The 21852-nt window shown below is 40.7% G+C and overlaps 1 protein-coding gene across 1 annotated transcript in view; it reads left to right on the plus strand.

Moving 5' to 3' along the window:
• The first annotated feature begins 20658 nt into the window (after positions 1 to 20658).
• Positions 20659 to 21852, plus strand: part of SPSB4 (splA/ryanodine receptor domain and SOCS box containing 4) — a 234099-nt gene continuing 232905 nt past the window's right edge. Inside the window, exon 1 of the mRNA XM_030576193.1 lies at positions 20659 to 20692. The gene's annotated coding sequence lies outside the window, so the exon portion shown is untranslated. The remainder of the gene's footprint in view (positions 20693 to 21852) is intronic.

Here is a 21852-nt window from a genome sequence, read left to right on the forward strand (position 1 = left end):
TGATGCTACTTCCCACTTTTTTTAAATCTATAACTATGCCATTTCAATAGCACTGTTAGGGCCTCTTCTAGAGAGTGACAGCCAGGGTCAGGCCCAGGCTGGTGGCACAGTTCTCTGCTTGCTGCAGAAACTTTGTGTCCCCTCTGACTTCCTCCTTAGAACCCATCCACTGTAGTGGCTGCATTTGGGGCTCTGAAGCTCCTCTCCCTGTCCCGCAGACATTCACCTCTTGCTCCAGGGTCACCACTTTCTCCTTTCCCTCATTCCACAGGATGGCTTATCCCTGTGCTTTGGTGCTATTCTTTTGTCACCATCTCTTGCAGGGGCCCCTTAGTCCTCTTGTGGCCCAGGAGAAATGTGGCTTCTGGGAGAGGTGGAAGTGGATGATTGCTGGGTAGTAGCTGTGTAAGATGGAGTGAAGAGAAAGAAGTGATGGGTTAGGGAAAGGATGAATGTTTAGGTGAGGGGGAAAATGAGAGAGTGTATGAGAAAGTGAGGGGCAGAAAATATATGAATGGGAACAATCAGATACCAGAGTGTGGGAGGGAAAAAGAGAAAATAGAAGCAAGGATAACTGTAAGGGTTAGAAAAAGCAGGAGGGAGAAAAGAGCAGGGAATAAAGTAGGAATTTGTGCAGATGAGATACTCAGTAGGAATTTGAGTGAGATGACAGGAGATGATGTGGGAGGCACAGTGCTGGGGTATGCAGAGCTGGTTTGTTTCTGCATTTTCTCCTGTGCACTGTAAACTCTAACTAGGGCCTTAAGCACCATGGGGCAAGTTTGTAATTAGTTCAGGGGATGGCAACCTTCGGCATATGGCCCATCAGGGTAATCTGCTGGTGGGCCCTGAGACATTTGTTTACATTGACTATCCACAGGTATGGCCGCCTGCAGCTCCCAGTGGCTGTGGGGACGTATTGGCTGCTGCTTCCCGCAGCTCCCGTTGGCTGGGAACAGCAAACTGCAGCCACTTGGTGCTGCCAGGGCCCGTGTCTGCAGATGGTCAATGTAAACAAAATGTCTCACGGCCCACCAGTGGATTACCCTGATGGGCCGCGTGCCGAAGGTTGCTGACCCCTGGATTAGATGATGGAACTTTGTCCGTACTATCAGCGCAGGCTCAGTAAACATGCAGAGAGGACCTTGATCTTGACTGTGTAAAAGTGTCTGGTAACAAGGCTACTAATTTTGAATGTTTTATAGATGTAAATTAACATCCACTATGAGCTACATTAATTTCTTAGTTTACTGTAAAAACCTATATAATTAGTGTGACATAGCCACTGAAAGTCTTAAATATCTTAGCATGATATTGAGTCAGTGACCCAGTCAGTTATTTTGCTACTACATTATTGAACTATGTTCTGGTAGCAATTTATTTGTTTATATTAGGGCTGTCAATTAATCACCCTTAATGCCTATGATTAACTGAAAACAAAGGAAGAGAGGCATCAGTGGTAAGGGGGATGAAGCCTGGTCCTGGAGCTCTGTGGGCTGTGGGAAAGGGGGCAATGTAGGGAGGCTGGAGCCCTGAGCCCCGAGCAGAGCTGAAATATACAAAACATCAAAAAATATTTAAATAAATGGTATTTGATTATTGTTTAACAGCACAATTTAAACTGTGATTAATCGTGATTAATTTTTTTAATTTCTTGACAGCCCTAGTTTAAATGTTTTATTTTAACAGAGTAGGGACGACTTGTGTGTGTGTGCACGCACATGTGTATGTGTATTCTTCACCATGCCGGCAGTACTGATCACAGCAGAGCCATCAGAAGAGCTTGGAGAGAGTTTTGATACAATCAATATAAGACACAGTTGCATTTTAATGCAGTAACATTGTACAACCAGTGGGGTGATACACACCATATGAAGGTCCAGATTCTAGTCCTTGTTTGGTGGCCTTGTTTGATTGCACTTAGTAAATCACAAGTTGCTGCTGACTGTTCTTCAAAATGGGACAGGTTTGTGGTTAGTTGTACAGTAGTTCCATGGCTAAACCAGCAGTCAGATAGGGGTGAGTTCAAACATTTTGTGTATCTTACCAGTTATCTGTTGGTTTATTTTAATTGTTCCATCCTACCAATCAGTGATTGCATCAAAATTAATTTCCTTGGCCAGTTTATCAGGATTACCAGAAAAAAAGCTTTCAGAATTTGCTGAATTTGGTTTATGGCTGAAGTTGCATGTTTACATTTTTCCAGTGGTGTTGCCTAACTTAACAGCATGATGTATTACCAGGTGGGAATTTCCAGAGAGAAAAGCTGCTTTCTTGGATAGGCTATAAAAGAGCACTACTTTTTTCTTTCCACCACTTCCCTTTAAAGCAGTAAACTGTCATCCTCAGGAATAACACAGTATCAGGGGAATGAACTTAAAGAACAGCTTCTAGCTTCTGCAAAACCTGACTTATGGTTCATTTGCAGATGTGGCATGATATGAGAATAAATATAAAATCCGTCACTAAAAGTACTGCTGTGTTTAATTGGTATGGAAACAGAGCTGTTTTAGATACTCTCTCCATAATTATAAGTGACATCAGTCAAACTAACTTAAAGGGACCCTGCAAAGATAAAAATCATACTTATATGGAATGTTGGTATGTGAGCAAATAATGTACAATTAGTATAACATTCCCTTTGTACTTAAAATCCTTCAGCTTTTAGAAGATTTGTTAGAAAACAGCATAGAGTAAAACCTAGACCTATAGCGTTTAATTCCTGAAATTAGTTAGCTTCAGTGTTTAAATGCAATGGGTCTGGGTTTTACTCTGTGTGCTGTTGTCTGAAAAGACTGAAGGGAGCTGAAATACACAAAGGGGAATGTCATACTAAGCGTATTATACTTAAGATCTACCAGTCATTATCAAAGGGAAATACCAAACAAAATATTTGTTTACTTAAAAACATTTTAAACAACGCCTGAAATACTTTAATTATTTATTAAAACAAAACTCTGAGTACAACTGTCAGTACTGTCCTTCCTATGCAGACTTTGTTTATTATTTGTACTTTCACAGTCCTAATATTTTTGGTTATCGGTAGGTATTCATGGAACATGCCACCTTCCTAATTCTGTTTATCCCTTCTTGGCTCATGGATATCTGATGGATTGATATATGTTTGAAAACTGTAAAGTATAGAAATTTCATGGGGATCTGTAGATGATGCTCCAAAAATGTGGAATTTCAGTAGAGCATAATATCTGTTTTATAAGTCTTGAACCATCATATGGAATTCTATGGCATAGATAACCATTTTCTGTTACATTCTATAGGATGGTTTATAGACCATGAATCCATATGCCATATAATGTTATCCAGTAATCTCAGGCCCAATGACTTGTGGTTGAACTAGCACATATCTTTGAGAAAGATAGTTATGAGTTTGAGTCGAAAATGAGAGACTTTACCATAACCCTTAGTAAACTATTCCAGCAGTATTTACCCTCATAGTTACACAGTTTCTTCCACAAAACTGAAAGATCGGGATAAAATTTTCAGTCACCTTTGTGATTTAGGGACCTAACTCCTCTTTTCAAGAGTGACTTTGGCACTTTAGGAACTTTTGTCCTATTTACACTCAATGAGACTTAGACCCATTATTATTTTTTTTTTTAGTTTATATAATCCTTCTAATCAGCCATCCTTGATGGGAGCTGGATGGGATCTAAATACAGCGAGTCAATGAGGGCTCTTGAATTGAGAGCTTGTGAAATGCTTCTTCTCCACACCTTTTTTATTAGATCTTTTTTAAAAAGTCCCTAAATAATGTAAGAGTTCATTTTAAAATGTGTTATTGAATGTGAATGCTTGTATTGTGTTGCCAGTTGTCTAATCAGCAATGCTATTGATCGTGTCCTTATGCCAACAGAATTGTTCTGCTTTTCTCTGTTTTTTTTTCTCACCTTCGGTATCTACCCAGAGTAACTCCATTATCCAGAGCCACATTAGTTTATAGGTTGAAATACAAAATGTCTGACTTAAGGTTCTCCTTGTGAAACCTTGCTTAAACTACAGTTTAATGAGGGATGATTTTTTCCAGTTTGTATAGGTAATGATGGGCCAGTCAGGTGTGGGAGGATGTATTATCTGTAAGGATTTTAAACCAAATGTCTTCCGGTGCTGCAATTTAACCTCATCTCAGTATAAATGCTGAATCTTTTTTCACTGTTAAATTACAAATAATAAATCCACTTGTTTTCATTTGTCTGCTGTAAACGACTCAAAGCATTTCCCTCTAACTCTTTCCTTCTTTTCTTGATTACCCAGATCTGAATCCGTAACACAGAGGGTTAGATTGTGATAGCCTTACTTATAATTACCTGATCGAGAAAAGCCCTTAAGCATGTGCTTAAATGTAAATAAATGAATAAGCTTCCAGTTAATCATGTGTCACAAATTTCTAGTCTAGTATTTCAGGAGACAGAGGCTACGTCTTCACTACCTGCCGTACCAGCGGGTAGCAATCGATTTCTTGGGGATTGATATATCGCGTCTCATCTAGACGCAATATATTGATCTCCGAACGAGCTCCTGTCGACTCTGGAACTCCACCAATGTGAATGGTGTAGTGGAGTCGACAGGGGGAGCCACGGACGTCGATCCTGCGCCGTGAGGACAGTAGGTAACTCGATCTAAGATACTTTGACTTCAGCTATGCTAGTCACGTAGCTGAAGTTGAGTATCTTAGATCAATTTCCTCCCCTAGTGTAGACCAGCCCTCAGATTCCTCCTCAGGAGGCTAAACTATTATGTGCTACAGGCAGAGAATAGGAGGGACGGAGGTGCCCAAAGCCCTTGAAAGGGCAGGGAATTGATAAAATGAGGTATATGTAGATAATCCTGCCAAGTGACTCAGACCCCTTGGTGGGGGAAGGGATTGCCTTCCTCTGCAACTAGGGTCCTGCTAATTTGACTTTGGGGAAAATTCCTTCTTGACCCTCAATAGGGTGATCAGTTAGCTGAGCATGTAGCAAGACCCTCCAGCCAAGCACCTGAGAAGGAATTCAGAACCACTTCAGAACATTGGCCCACCATGTCCAGTGTCCAGTGTCCAGTCTCCAGCCACAGCCAACTCTGATGTTTCAGAAGAAGGAGACAATAAAACCCAAACAGAATACGTGGGGTGGGAAAAAAATTCCTTCCAGATTCCTAGTGATGACTGACAAGTGTCCTGAAGCACAAGATTTTAGGAACATGTGACAGGAACTGGAGAGGACCTTTTGGGGTGGTTGAACCTAGCCCCCATCATGGCAGGCAACCTCATCATACAATCCCACTTGTAAATTTAGTAAACTCTACATTATTCCTACAACTCCTATCGGGAGGCTGTTCCAGATCTTCGCTTGTCAGATGGCTACAAACTTTATTTCCCTCCTAAATTTATTCATGGCCAGTTTATACCAATTTGTTCTTGTTCCAACATTGTTGCTAACTTTAAATAGCTCTTTTCTCTCCCTGGTTTATCCCCCTGTATATATTTATAGAGAGCAATCACATCGCCTCTCAGCCTTTTGATTTCTAGGCCAAAGAAGCCAAGCTCTTTTAGTCTTCTGTCATAAGATAGTCCTTCCATTCCCTTGATCATCCTATTACCCCTCCTCTGCACCTGTTTTAGTTTGAATTCATCTTTCTTGAACATGGGTGGCATAATTACCTGAATTGGAACCAGTGAGGGACCTCACTTCTTAGAGTCCTGCTGAGTTCATTGGAGCTACTCATGGACTAAAGTACTGCTCAATGTGACAAGGGCGGGAGAATCTGGTTTTTAATGAACTGCAATAGTTTCATACTCTTACATGAAAGTTTTTCCTGTTTTTCAAATACAAACCGGTTAACACTGGCTGTCATGTACACCTTGTACACTGTAGGTGATACCAATCAGCTCTGTGTTCTTGGGGAACCAGGATGCAGTATCCAGCCTGTCTGACTCATGAAAGCTACCTCCTCCCCCCTAGCCTCTGCTTAGACCAAAATCCATCAGAGAAAAGACTTGCAGAGAGCAATGAAGGGCGGTGGGAGACACACCTAGACCCCTCCTGACAAGAGTGACAAGATTAAGACATCTCATTAGCATACAAAATGGAGAGCAGAGACAACTCCCCTCGCCTCATCTGCATGGGAGATGGGACAGGGAGACATCTCAATTTGTATACAGAATGGAGAACAGAACCGCACTGAACTCTGGGACCAGAAAAAGTAAGGAAGCACTGCATCATGGGAATCTCTGCTCCTGATGCTAATGAACCTATGCTTGCACACACCTGGCTCAGCAACTATCAGTCCAATTCTAGTAAGGAATCCATGATTGATACCCAAAATACTGAAAGCAGCCTAATTGCATTGTGAGCTCCCTGGAAGAAAACACTACCCATAGCCAAGAGTGATCAGCAACTATTGTCTAGCCAAAAGGAAACCCTTGAGTCATCACTACCTATAAACAAATCTAGTGTTCTCCCTTGAACCATTGTATTTTCTCTACAAAAATCCTTACTCACCCTCTAGTCAGGGTTCTGATGCTTAGATCTAAACTATGCATCAGTTCTATTGGGACTCCATCTTCTCCTGACTGATGGTGCTTGGGGCTCTGCCTGTCTCCTGCCCTCGGGACCCTGAGCTACTACCATCACCTGGGAACCCTGACCAGTTCAAGCCTCATGAAGTGGGTGAGATCCCCCCACCCCCGCTTTTCTTTCTATCTAAGTATTAACCTTTAATAATGTATGTTATGTTGGTTTAGCCCTCCTTGTGTAGTTATCGCTATTATTCAATAAATAACTTTTATGGTTAACTTGGTTGCTTCTCTCTCTCTTGCTGAACTTTACTCTTGTGTTTTTAGCTTCCCCCATTTGCTTTACAGCAATGCTTCTTTTACCTAAGCTAAAGATCCCTGCAGCGCCCAAAATACTGTGGGGTTTGCCCGTCAAGTAGGTTACTGCCAGTACAATTGTGTTGTGAGAGTGGGGATAGGGATGTGCTGAATCTGGGACGCGTAAGGGTAACAGCTTGAAAGTGCTGCTTGACCCAGTCTATGGAGCCCAGAGGCACATAAGGAGAGGCAGCTTGGAAGTGCTGCCTCATCCAGCCCAGTGAGTCCAGAGACATGTAAGGGGTCAGCTTGACAGTGCTGATTGACCCGGTCCACTTAGACGTGTGTGTGTGTGTGTGTGTGTTCATTCGTTCATCCGGTTCTGAGGCTGAGAAACCTAGCCCTTGGGAACCTAGATCCTGCAGGATAGCTTGGGAGGGGACCTGCAGAAGGGAGAAGTAGAGCTGTAAGTGGGGCTGTAACTGGAGCAGAACTGCTGTCAGGGGCAGAGCTGGGCTGGACTGGGTGGTACTCCCTCCCTGTCCCCCATGGGGGCTGTTCCAGACCCTGCAGCACACCTCCCCAAACGTTCCTCCTCGCCCACCTAGGGGACCAGTACCTCATAATTTGGGGACCAATGCACTAGTGAGTATCATGATAAGGAAGTAAAAAATAGCCTTTGTTACTTCAAACACATTAACCAATTCCCAAAAGTGCTTATGTTTTTTTAATGGGCACTTAAACTCTGTATCAGATTTTACAATAAGATACATTTCCTAGTAATGCCATCTATAGGATAGTTCATGTGTAATTTTGGTAATATTTCATAAATTATGTGGTTGTTGCTTCTGAGTTCTCTGCCAATCACTGTATAATACAATAAGATAATGTACTAGTATCTTACCTCAGGAAAGGTCTGTTTTCATTCTGCCCTAAGCCACAACTTAAAAGAAATTGTCTGGTTTTATCCTAATGCTTGAAAGAGATTAATCTAAATTAAAAAAAAACAAAAACCTCAACAATTTAGAACCAATCATATTTGCAGTCCAGAGGGCTGGAAAAGCTGGCTTTTGTATTCCAGGTAGTATTTCAAGTGGCAGCAGAACTCAATGATTAATTCACAACAAATAATTTATTCAATAATGTTGCCTTTTTGAATGTTTGTTCATTGTCCTCAAAAAGACGGTAGAATTCTCAAATGTATTATTTGAAATTATTCCCAGATTTCTTCTGCATATAATTCTGGCTTACAGATCACTTGGTGAGCAGAGCAGTTTGTTGTGAATATTTGCTGTTCACCCTGTGTTGACTTAGGCCTCTGTTTTGCAAGTTGTTCAAAGCAGGTAGACCTCTGCATTATACTCTTATATGAAGGTCCAGAATGATCCACATTAAAGTGAGACTACAAATGTGCTTAAAATTAAATATGTTATGTAAATCTTTGCAGAATCAAGGCCTTAGTTGCATAAATCAAATGATAGTATCGCTAATCTGTACATTATTCCCTGTTAACCAGAAACTTCTGTGCTTAAACTCTGTACTGTTCACTTTTTTTTTAAACATCATCTTAATAAAATTTTTCTGTTCTCAGATTGGATAACTTTCCAACACCATGCACATTTCTAGCTGAATATACAGTTCACAATTTACTTTAAACAAATATTTGAGCTAGGAAGCTTAAAATTCACTTTTCAGAAGTATTTGCACTAACAAAGCTTGAATATTTGAATGTTTGCAGACATCAGACCAATAAGTTGTAGACTCAAGTAGAAATTTGCTTCTGTGTTAATTACTTTTCATTAAACACTCAGAACCTGATCTGCATCCCATTAAATCCCGTGGAAGTCTTTCCTCAGGCCCCAGTTCTGCGAGTGCTTACACTCTATGCATGTGTGTAGTCCCATTGATGTCACTGAGAGGACCTATGTGCATAAAGTTGAGAATGTGTGTCTGTGTTTGCAGGATCAAGGTCTCGGTGTTAATTGGCAAGGGTTTCTGGAGCAGTTGCACTGTAGTCAGAAATAGCTAGTATTTATTGCTTCATAAACACACCCTAACACAAACAGAAAGCAGCTAAAGCAAATCCGTCACAAAACATGCATCTCCTGTTAATTTTCCTTTTTGAGGAAGCAAGGAAACTTTATTGCATGCTTGTAGCGTAGATTTTACATTGATCTAGTCCCACAGGTGTGCCAAGATACTGTAATGCTGTAGAATAGCATGCATGGGGGGAAGGCCATTGCACAGCTTGCTAGAGCCTGTATAATAAGAATACAAATGTATATCCCATTGAAAATCAATTGATTTCCTCTCATAGCAGATGGGGCAGATTGCTCCATCTGCTAGGCGCTACTAAAAGAATGCATTTAGAAACAAGATGAGTTTTGCATTATTTTCAAGCATGATCAGTGGTCTCTATCTCTTTTAGGAAATTGAATTTTATATTGAGATTGGAACTCTGCTTGACTGAAGTAGGGATGTATCTAAATCTTTTATTGGCAGAAAAATATGAAGCAGTAAGGTGTTTTTCCTCCTTGTGAATACTAGCACTTATACCTGGCTTTTATTTTCAGGTGTTTTACCAACATTAACTAATTAATCCTCACAGTACTTGGGGTTGGGTAAATATTATTAAAGCTAAATGAAAGATTAGTAGCAGTCTGTGGGTGGGTCAGAAATGTCTGGCTTCATATTTGCAAGTTTGTGAAAGTAGAATAGCTTTATGAAATCTTGTTTGTACATTTGTTTTCTTTTATGATTATTGTGAACATTTGCAAATTTTTGATTGCTTTTTCTGATATTTGAGTTTGGTTGGATGATCTCATAAATCATATGTCACTATGCTGATTGGCTGAATCTACCCAGTATAATAAGGAGTCTATCAGACCCATTTTGTCATGTTGTATGAGGCAGTGACTGTGTTTTGTCTACTGTGTGTAAGACAATCAGAAAATAATCTTAGTAGCCACAGAGAATGGTCCTGCAGCACTCAATGCTGTCTGAATGCCTGTTCATTGCCACCATTCACAAAGACCATCCAGGATTTTGGTGGAGTAGGGCATGCTGTCTTCTGAAATCTCCAGAGTGTATTGTGGTCTATCCTCCAGAGATGTAGCAGACCATCAACACTTCCCTGCTAGAAAATAATATCAAGAAAGAATGTGTCAGACTGAGTCTGTCATAGAGCATGTTGACTAGAAATAACTGGGATTTGCACTGACTAATACAGTATGTGGGTTATTCTATTGGTGTAAATAATACCTTCATGAGAAGCAAGATACTCTCCCATTAGAAATAGTAACATATCTTGACAATCACTTATCTTTTTTTCAACATTCTGTACCTGATAAATACATGGTTATTGCCTAGCTAATAGGTAATTGAATGTAAGCATGGTATTGTGATAGTGCCAGATGACAGGAACTGGCCTGTTCAGTACATTAGGGAGGTCAATTTGCATCATTCTTACTGTGCAAGTAAAAATCTTACCATATTTAAGAAGTCTCTCATGTTGGTATGCACAGTGGTCTAAATTCAGTCAGTGGAGTGATGTCTGTTACTTAATCTGGGGTGTGTGTCTGTGTTTCTAATAATGCTGGTGAAAGTGAAAATATTTACACACAGATTAGCTGCAAATATCTGTGCTATAGTACAGTGGTTTTCAATCTGGGGGCCGCAGACCACCTCGAAGAGGTCTGCAAAAGGTTGTTGTTACCATAGAACAGAGTTTTCAACCTGTAGTCTGTAGTCCCCTGCCGTTCCGCAGACTGTCTAAAATTTCAAAGGGGTCAGTACCTCTATTCAAAATGTTTAGGGGTCCACAAGTAAAAAAAGATTGAAAACCACTGTTGTAGTATATTTAGAGTTGATTGTAAAAGTTGTGAACCAATATCATTTAAAACTTCTTGGCCTTCCATATCTTGAGTGTTCACATGGCATTAGTCGTATGGTATTAGTCTTTATTTTTTCTTGGCTGGCAATAAAATATAAATGTGACATACTCAAGCTGTTTTAGACCTATAGTAAATTAAATTGCCAAGTCTAACCTATTTGAGGGTTACATTTGGCATGCAAGTTGTACTTGTCATATTCTAACAACTCTAGTGTGATTATGCTTTCCTGAGCTGAGGGTTAGATGAAGATTAGTGAGAACATCAAAGCTGCAGTTAAACTGAAGAAAGATGAGTTTAAGACAAGTCATTAGAGATCCCTTTGAAGTGATTACAGATTAAGCACTGTCTCTTTTAAGTGGGATACTTATCTGCCTTTCAATATTTAAGTAATAAGATATGACAGGCAGTGCTTTTCTGGGGGATTATGGCATGCCTCTGGTGTGTTGTAAGGCATGAACCAAAGACCGAGTGACTTCAACTGCTGCAAACTCTAGTAAACCCTCAAATGCAGTGCTGGACTATTTTAGTGCTAATATGAAATGAAAAGTTTTAAAGGAGAAAAGGTCACAGTGTGTATGTGCAGTAATTCAGCATTGTGGACAATACTGTAACCCCATATCCTTTGGATTGGGTTGCAAAACCATTGTTAGTGATAGGGTTTTCTGAACTGGTAATTCTTACGTTTTAGGATAGATAACGGACCCTTTCTTTTCCTTCAAAATATTTTAATTACATTTTGTAGCCTATACATGTAATGGGATGCATTTTAAAAATTATCCCTCAATAAAACCACTGTGTTGCTCTTTTCTATCTGTCTACATGTCTCACTGAATCTTGGTTCATTGCATCATAACTGTAGTTCTTAGAGCAAGCATGACATTAGGTCAGTAGTAATAATACATATAAATGTGCAGGGTCTCCCAAAAATACAGAGGAGTAACAGCTAGTTACCTCATCTGTTGGTGAAAGAGACAAGCTTTTCAGTTACACTGGTCTTTCTCGCCATCAGAAGTTGGTTCAATAAAAATATTACCTTACCCACATTGTCTCTCTCAGGTCTGGAACCAACATGGCTACCATAATGCTGCATCATAAAATTCATGTTCATTTTTGCTAGTGACTATTTTCTCAACCACTTCTATTTCTAAGCTAGTGACCATATGTATTAACAGTCCTGTCCATAATTATTCTTCAATATTTTATATTGTGGTAGTGCCTAAAAACCCTTTTTGTGCTGGGCACTGTACATTAGGGTGACCAGATAGTAAGTGTAAAAAATCGGGACACTTTTTTTTTCGGTGCCGGAGATGGGGGAGGGGAATAATTGCCTATATAAGACACAGCCTCTAATATTGGGACCTTTGACCACCCTAAGCCCAGGGCTACCTAACTCAGCTCAGCTGACTCAAGTCCCACTAACCCTGCACTTTAAACTGCAGGGCAGAATCACCCAAAGTGGCCACTGACTCTCCCATCTGGCTTTATAATCACCCTCACCTCTGCGGCGGGAGATAGTTGGGGGGGGGGCACATGGGAAACTGCCCCACATCGAGGCACCACATGCCCCTGCTCTCTGCCGTGGACCCCTTGGTGCCCTCCCTCCAGCCACTGCAGGCTGCAATCCCCAGCCAAACACCCTCATTGGGTCTCGATCACTTCCATTCCTCAGCAGGCAGCCAGGGAGGGGACGGGGGAGAGAAGGGTGCTCCGTGGCAGGAGGAAGAAAGGTGGGATGCTCCGTGGGGCAGGGGGGCAAAGAATGGATGTTATGGGGGATAACAAAGGATACCACCAGAGCTGCTGAGCCTCCCTCGCCTCACGCTGGGGGAGACCCCAGCAGCCAATCCCCTCCCTCAGACTGTGCTGCATTCTGCTCTCTCTAGTACCCAGCAGCCCTGCCCTTACATGCTTCACTGCTTCCCATCTGTCCAGGCTCCCAGCAGAGAGGTGCCCCCAGACCTAGTGGTGCCCTAGGCTGCTGCCTATTCTCCTATGGCTAAGGAAGGCCCTGTGGGGGGTCCCCAGTGGTGCTTATCTGGGGCGGCTCCTGGGAAGCATCCGGCACGTCCCTCTGGCTCCTAGGGTCGGGTCGGGTCAGGTCAGGTGGATGGGGTGGGGGGACAGAGGGCTCTCTGCCTGCTGCTGGCGCTTGCAAGCCCCGCCCCTGCAGCTCTGATGGGCAGGAGGGAACCAGTGCAGCACAGAGAGATCCCCTCTGCCTCTGTGCCTAGAGACCACCAGCACTGCAGGCTCCTGGCAGCGGGTGGGTCCACCGCCTGGAGTTGCCCCAGGAAGCACCACCACATCAGCCCTGGGATTTTGGCGGTGACTCATAGTGAGCAGTCCCTGATATTGGGACAAAGGGCGTCCCAACCGATGTGCAGTCGGGATGCGGGATGAATGTATTAAAATTGCGATAATATCGGGACGTCTGGTCACCCTACTGTACATACATATAGTACATGACTGCTTTTGACACAAAGAGCTTCCAGAGCTTAAAAGACAAGCCTTAACAGGTGCATGAGACAAACAAGCAGGCGGTGGTAGAGGAGATGGGATAATAATATGGATGTGTGCAGTTCTTATCCTATCAGGAGGAATAATCACAGCTCATCACCTTTTTGGCTGTTGTCAAGTTGCAGTTTTCTGAACGTATTATGACAGAGAGGAATTTTGAGGAGATACATGAAGGGGGATATGGTGCTAGCTTTATGGATTTGGATTGGAAGTTTTTCCCATGAGTAAGAGGCAGCATGGGGAAACAATATGCTGCTTTATATACACTATTGTAAAAGCAGTTTGCTGTCTCAGAAGTAGATTCATATTTGGATTAATGATTTATATATGTGCCATTAAAAACAAGATTTCATCTGTATGTGTTGGAAAGAGAGCTAATGTTCTCTCAATGAATGACATGAATCAGAACCCACCGTTTCTCTCCCCCAGGAAAGTAGTGTAATACCGATTATATATAATTCCAACTACATTTCATGGGATTGTACTCTAGGTAAATGTCTTCTACCTAGTCTTGGTACACCATGTATGCTCACCTTTTCTCTGTCAAGAGCTGTCCTGTACAATACTTATTAAGTTTGCTAACAGTTCAAATGTATTGTGGAACAGATGTTCAACTGAAAGTGAGAGTGTTGGCATGGTTGAATACTATAATGCAGTGGTTCCCAATGCATCTTAATGTGCCCGCGTCCTGGACCCTGGGAGAGTACCCGTCGAAATGCCGCCAAATTTCAGCGGCATTTCGGCGGGGATGCCTCTCGATGACGACACTTGTCGCCAACAAGTGATGTCATCGAGAGGTGTCGCTCCTGAATTTTGGCAGGGACACCTCTCGGTGACGCTGCTTGCCGTTGACAAGCAACGTCATCGAGAGGCGTCCCCGCCGAAATGCCGCCAAAATTCAGGAGCATTTCGGCAGGTGCTCCACCGCCGCAGTGGTCCTTCGTCTGGCGCCCACCAGACGAAAAGGTTGGGGATCACTGCTATAATGGTAGTTGGGCTAATGCTTGGAGACTGGTACTATGTAAGGCATGAATCTTCCCTAATGTATGTCTTTACGCTTTAGGGTTTGCATTGTGCGGAAATACATTTGAGCAACTTTTATGAGGATATTACATATACCATAGTAATGTAAAGTGGGTTCCATTAAAAACACAACCTTTGCCACTGGAGACATTATTTCTGTACAATATCCTAGTGTAAGGATGGCATGCTCCCTTGATACAGCAGTTACTGAAACTGTAAAGATTGATGGCCTGATAACTTAAAGGGGCTGAGCCCCCCCTTAATTTCAATAGTCTTTTTCAATAGAATCATTGGAAACATACCACGTAAATGCTGGTGGCTGTGCAGCACCACAGGCATTAGAATCACAGACTCATAGGACTGGAAGGGACCACTATTGTCATCTAGTCCAGTCCCCTGCACTCAAGGTAGGACTAAGTATTATCTAGGCCAGTGGTTCCCAAACTTTAACAACCTGTGAACTCCTTTCACTAAAATGTCAAGTCTCGCAAACCCCCTCCTAAAAATGAATATTTCCAGGGATTTTCTCCTTTAATTGAGTAAAAATTATAAAAGCAGTGATCTTGGAAATATAAAATTTGTTTTTATGACATGCTTATTTCACATTATTTATTTTTTATCGTTACAATATTTTTATTACATTATGAAAATGGCAACACTCTTCCAAGATCTCACTTTCATAGCTTGTATCACTTTGAATAAGCCCTGTTATAAGACAAGGCTCCTGTGTTTCATCAAGGAGTATCAGATGTGAAACAGCATGAATGTATTTAAGAAGCCAACTCAGAGTTCCTTATACACGAGCATTCAGGTCTTGAGCAGTCCAGGCAAACAATGCATGTTACAGAAAAGCTTAAACTTGTTCTTTATAATAATTTTGAAAACAATACTAGCTGCCTATTATTTATTTTAAAAACAGCAACAAAAAAAATCCACCTCCCTTTCCATTTTTTATAAGGAGTTTTGAAGTTTAAATCTCCTCAGTGTTATAGATATGTTTGCTTTGATCTGCTTAGCTCTTGGAAGTCCAGGTGCTCTGGGCTGCTGGCCCCATGCTGCCTGGGGTCCCTAGGAACAGCTCTGTCCACCATTAGGGAATTTTTTCCTAAGAACCTCCTGTAACTTTTCGCAAACCTCAGTTTGGGAACCAATGATCTAGACTATCCCTGACAGGTGTTTGTCCAACCTGCTCTTAAAAATCCCCAGTGATGAGATTCCACAACCTCCCTATGCACTTCATTCCGGTGCTTAACCACTCTGACAGGAAGTTTTTCCTAATGTCCAATCTAAACTGCCCTTGCTGCAATTTAAGCCCATTGCTTCTTGTCCAAATAATATATTTATTTGGGCCAGGAAGTCAACATGCGCCACGATCAGAAAGGTGAACTGCCTGGATGGTGTGTATTCAGTGACATAAAGGACATCCTCTAAGGAAAGATCAGCAAAACAACTTGTGCAAATCTTTTCAATTCGACCGTGCTTCCAGCGATGTTATAGGCAATGAAACATGGTCGCTGACAAAGATTGAAGAACATCAACTGTCTGTCACACAGAGGGCAATGGAACGAACATTTTTGGACATTTCATTCTTCGATCACATCCCCAACGAAATAATTAGGCAGCAGTCTGGAGTGCGAGACGTTGTTGTTGAAAGCAGGCTCAGCAAAATGCGGTGGGAAGAATATGTGGCTCGACTCAGCGACAACAGATGGACCGCAGCTATATCTGAGTGGTATCCACAAGAACAGAAACGGCTAGGCAATCGGCCTCCAAACAGGTGGGATGATTTCCTAACAAGGAGATATGGACAAGCATGGTGAAGGATGGCCAGAGTGAGAGAAAATTGGAAGACATGTTGTTATTGGCTCAGTCTCAACTGATGAAGGATCGACAGTCTTCACTGGGGTAGGCAACCTATGGCATGTGTGCCGAAGGCGGCACACGAGCTGATTTTCAGTGGCACTCACACTGCCCGGGTCCTGGCCACCAGTCCAGGGGACTCTGCATTTTAATTTAATTTTAAATTAAGCTTCTTAAACACTTTAAAAACCTTTATTTATTTTACATCAACAATAGTTTAGTTATATATTATAGACTTATAGAAAGGGACCTTCTAAAAAGTTAAAATGTATTACTGGCACATGAAACCTTAAATTAGAGTGAATAAATGAAGACTCGGCACACCACTTCTGAAAGGTTGCCAACCCCGGTCTACACAGTCTACGCTTCTTGTCCTACCCTCAGAGGTTACGAAGAACAATTTTTCTCCCTCCTCCTTGCAGTGACCTTTTATGTACTTGAAAACTGTTAACATGTCCCCTCTCAGTCTTCTCTTCTCCAGTCTAAACAAACCCAATTTTTTCAATCTTCCCTCATAGGTCATGTTTTCTAGACCTTTAATCATTTTTGTTGCCCATCTCTGGACTTTCTCCAATTTGTCCACATCTTTCCTGAAATGTGGTGCCCAGACCTGGACACAATACTCCAGTTGAGGCCTAATCAGAGTGGAGTAGAGCAGAAGATTTACTTCTTGTGGCTTGCTTACAGTGCTTCTGCTAATACATCCCAGAATTATGTTTGCTTTTTTTAATAACAGAGTTACACTGTTGACTTATATTTAGCTTGTGATCCACTATGACCCACAGATCCCTTTCAGCAGTATTCCTTCCTAGGCAGTTATTTCCCATTTTCTTTGTGTGCAACTGATTGTTCCTCCCAAAGTGTAGTACTTTGTATTTGTCCTTATTGAATTTCTACCTATTTACTTCAGACCATTTCTCCAGTTTGTCCAGATCATTGACAATAGAATTGAATTTTAATTCTATCCTCCCAGCTTGTATCATCTGCAAACTTTATAAGTGTATTCTCTATGCCATTATCTAAATCATTGATGAAGATATTGAACAGAACCGGACTTAGAATCAATCCCTGTGGGACCCCACTCGTTATACCCTAACAGCATGACTGTGAACCACTGATAACTACTCTCTGGGAAAGATTTTCCAACCTGTTATGCACCCACCTTATGGTAGCTCCATCTGGGTTGTATTTCCCTAGTTTGTTTATGAGAAGGTCATGCAAGACAGTATCAAAAGCTTTTCTAAAGTCAAGATATACCACAGCTACCGCTCCCCCCCCCCCCCCATCTGCAAGGCTTGTTACCCTGTCAAAGAAAGCTATCCGGTTGGTTTGACACGATTTGTTCTTGACAAATCCATGCTGACTTTTATTTATCATCTTATCTTCTAGGTGTTTGCAAACTGATTGCTTAATCAATTGGTAGACTATAAAAAGAAAACATACAAATAGAGTTGGATTAATCTCTGCAAAAATCACAACTAGCTAGTCTGCTTGGCCCTAAATTTTCAAACGGCAGCCCTCTGTACTATATTCAAAGCACCAGACCCAATTCCACTTAGTTCTGCACACGGGCTTTTAAAGATTTTGGTGACAAGAGTATCAATAAAACCACTGGAAGACATTACATACTGTCTTTCTCAGCCTAACAGGGCCTAATTTTGGGTATCTGTTTCCACATTTAGACATTAAAATATGTAGACTGACTTTCAGAGGTGCTGAATTTTAGTGGGGAGCTGCGATTGCTCAGTGCTTCTGAAAATCAATCAAAGTACCTATATATAAATATAGATGCCTAACTTCAGACATTCAAGTTTAAGATTTGAATCTAGGATTCTAGTATGTCACTCTCTGTATGTCTTTGTCGGACATGTCCAAGAAAGGTGTTTGCCTCCTGTTCCTTCCCCTTCCCTTCTTAATCTATCTCAGTGCCCCTTAGTTCTAGAAGTGAATTGTTTCTGCAGTTCAATATCCTTCTGTTGGAAAGAGCATATTTTCTTTGTAGTCCGTATCTGGTAGTGCAGTGCAGACCCAACTGTTGTCCACTTTGAGGTTTCGGAACTAAAGGCTTTGCTCATAGTTAAAGTTACAGCTAATTCATCTATGTTGTTAATGACAAGAATACTGATTCACATTTAATAAAAGCCGTCACCACTTTAACCAGAGGTGATTAATCTAAAACATGGGCTCTCTATGTTTCTCCACTGTGCTGAACCAACACTGGCAGCATGATGATCAGAACCCTAGTCTTAATTCTTTGTAGCCTCATCGCCACAGTGTTTTGCAAATTTAAGAATGTATTAAAAATATTTAATTCACAGCAAATCTCTACTTTGATATTTATAAATAAAATATAAAAGAATTGGTTAAAATTGGAAATCAAATCTCAATGGAAAGCTATAAAGACTCAGTTCAGCCTCTTAATGGCTATATTTAAGTCTCAGCCCACAGTTCAGCTTCCTCCTCCCTTCTGCTTGCAGTGGTGAGGAGGAGATAAGTGAAGGTGTGTTCTTTATGGGCTATTTCTATCGTCACATTTGTGCATGATCATATGAAGATGTTGTCATGCTGTTGAAGCAGATTCAGTTTTCAGGCTTGACTCTTAAGGATGGTATTTTTAATTGTTTATTATTTTAACATTCAGTTTTGACCCCAAGATTAAAAAAGAGTGTTCTGTAGAAATATGACCAACAAGTGGCTTGCATAAAATGTCATTTGCCTCTTCAATCAACACTTCTTGGAAACAAATGGTTCTTTGCTATACAAATAGAATAGCTGGGTCTTAATTTACTGAACTCTGTTAACTTTGCAGATACAGTTCAGATTGAATAGGACAATGAACATCATTGCATTATCCAAATACATGAAAACTCACTGTCTCAAGACAGCTCTTTTGAGGAGGGCAGAGAGTTGTGAATTAACTTTTATTGGCAGAGGTTTTGTCTATGTGGGAATGGGCTTCCTAGTATAATCTAAGGGGTAAGTTTAAACCAATATAGTTATTAAACCCTCATGTGGACACTTATTCTAGTATAAGAGTGACTTTTTAAATTCAGCTAATATTGCTTGGAAGGGAGGTTTAGTTAAACTGCAAAAAAGCCGCCTTATGCTGCAATAAGGGTCCACAAGTGAATTATACCTGCACAGCTCTATCAGTATAACTGGGAAAGCTTTCCTTTGCAGAGAAGCCTATAGTTTTGGTCTGTAACTTGCAAAACATTTATTCAAATTAAGCCCGTTTTATACTTTTCTGGTACGATCATAAACATATCAATCCCTCCCTTGAAAGAAAACTAGCATCAACATTAGTCAACAAATACTGTGTGTGTGTGTGTGTGTGAGAGAGAGAGAGAGAGAGACTGCAGTTATTCAGGTATTTTAGTTCCAGTTCTTGAATATAAAGTTTTAGATCTTATATCATTTGAAAAAATTAGTTACATAAAAGTCTCCCATTGAGTTCAAATGCAGCCCAAGCAGCTAACCAACTCCACCCTCCAACCCTCTGTTTTTAACCTGTTTGACCTATATTGTGATTTTTGGTTGGAGGGGGTAAGGGGGAAAGAGAGAAATCTATAAAGCCAAATCTTTAAGTTTGAATTTTTTAAAGCAGCCTGAGGGGAGTGAAGTGGCCAAGTCCAACCCCAGCCACAGATTTTAAAATATTATTTGCCACTAATTCTTTTTCATACAATTAACCAGTAAACTTCCACAATTGACTTCAATATGATCAGGGATTTGGGTGGGAGTCTGGATTTATTCTACTCAAAAACTTGCACTAGTTTAATTAAACCAGTTTAAAATGGGTTATATTGGTTAAGATTGTCCCTGCAGAGCTTAAGATTTGTATTGATTATTGTTTTACATACCCCTCATTTTTAACATGCCTCATTGTTTGTTTGCATCTTTATGTTTTATTGAAATTTTATCACTTAGCAAAGATTTATTTATTTATTTATTTATTTTTTACGTTGCATGCAGTGTTGCTTTCTTTTCAAAATGCAGGAAGGTGGTTTTATGCTTCCAACCATAATGTTAAACTGTAACATTAAACACAGCCTTAGTGTGAAATGAATCAAATCAAGGTTGTTTCTGTTAAGATTGATATTTAACTGAAGTTACTAACATTTGGTAGATAGTTTAAAGCAGAAAGGCCAATGTTGACTGACGTTAAAAAAAATAATTGGCTGATTTAAATTTAAATTATATTGTTCAACAATGTTATGTAATTGGATGGGAAAGCAAGAAAGTCCTTTTATTAGAGAATTCTTTGTAGATAGTAGCCATGAAAGCCACAGTGGTTGATGCTAATTACCATATTTTGTTTAAATTTCCATCTAAATGAAAGGATCATTCAATTCAGAAGCTGCAGTCATACAAAAACCACAAGTGCAGTTGAATTGCTGCTGCCAAGCAGATGGGGCTTTGATCAGAATAAGTTATTTGCAGCTTTATTGTCTGGCTGCCAGGGTGGGGTTTGTATTGAATCATCTCCTTTTGAAGAAGGGGAAGGGGAGAAACAGGTCTCACTGATCAGTGATACATTTTTATTTTTTGCAGATGAAAATCCTCAACTGAAAAGACAAACTGCAAGGTACATATTTAAAAAATGTCTTGTGATATCTGACCACTTTGAGACCACTTTATCTCTGTCCTTGCCTCCCTTTCTATTTTATCTATTGATACATGTGATGCTTTTAGTCAGAGAATAGCTACTGTGTTTATTTTTATCTAATGGTAGTTTGTAGGGGATGGGGAATTGGATTATTTTAAGTTGAGATCAAACATCTGATTTCTCTCCCCCTGCACCAAATTCAACTTTATCTTATACTGGAGGAAAGGAGGAAAGCCTGTGCAGGACCCATTGCTCCTGCTGTGATGTATCTCATACTTCATGATGACAGAGTTGAAAGCTTAGCAGCTTCACATATCTGAAATACTTTCTGCTTATACTGGGAGGTGCAAACAGTATTGTAAACTAGTCAGTTGGCAAAGCCGTTGGGGGGAGAGGGGAACAGAATGGGAAAGGAGACTGTTTTCTGCTGTGTGGCTTTCTGAGGCTTCACAGGCTATCTTTGACAGTATAACTTTACTAATACAGCACCCAGCGTTCAAAACAGAAAGAAAAAAGTACTGGGAACTCAGTCTGGGAGGAATAAATTCAAAGAAGAAATGAGTGCTGCAGAATTAAGTCTTACCTCAATCAGATAGGCTTATTCTGCAGTGCTCATTTCTATTTTGGCTTTATCCCTCCCATACTGAATTCCCAATACATTTTTCTTCCTGTTTTGAACCCTGGCTGCTGTATTAGTAAGGCTACATGGTCAGAGATACCCTGTGCATCCTCAGAAAGCCAAATGTAATGTTTTTTAATTTTAAATGTTTTTTTAATGTTCTTTAATTTTAAATAGTATTTTTCTCAACTTTGTATTTCAGACTCTTCCTCCCCAACCCTGTTCTCCCTCATTGTAATGAAAGTGTAACTTTAAAAGAGAAATTCAAAAACTATTCCTGTGATCCTGCTGGGGAAAAGGTGCTCTTGTGAACTCTGCCTTATTTTGAGTACTGCAAATACAGTAACTGTCTAGATTCAGCAATGGAACATTGTGAAATAAAGAGAACCTCTATCCGCCCACAACCCCTCCAGACCAAAACATCACCTACTGTAATTTGCTCTGACGTGCATTTTTTAAAACAATATTTGACTTACTCAGTTGCCTTTCCTTACCCCTCACTTTTCCATCCCACTTCACA

Source organism: Gopherus evgoodei, chromosome 9 (genome assembly GCF_007399415.2).
Source record: "Gopherus evgoodei ecotype Sinaloan lineage chromosome 9, rGopEvg1_v1.p, whole genome shotgun sequence".
NCBI classification, from domain to species: Eukaryota; Metazoa; Chordata; order Testudines; family Testudinidae; genus Gopherus; species Gopherus evgoodei.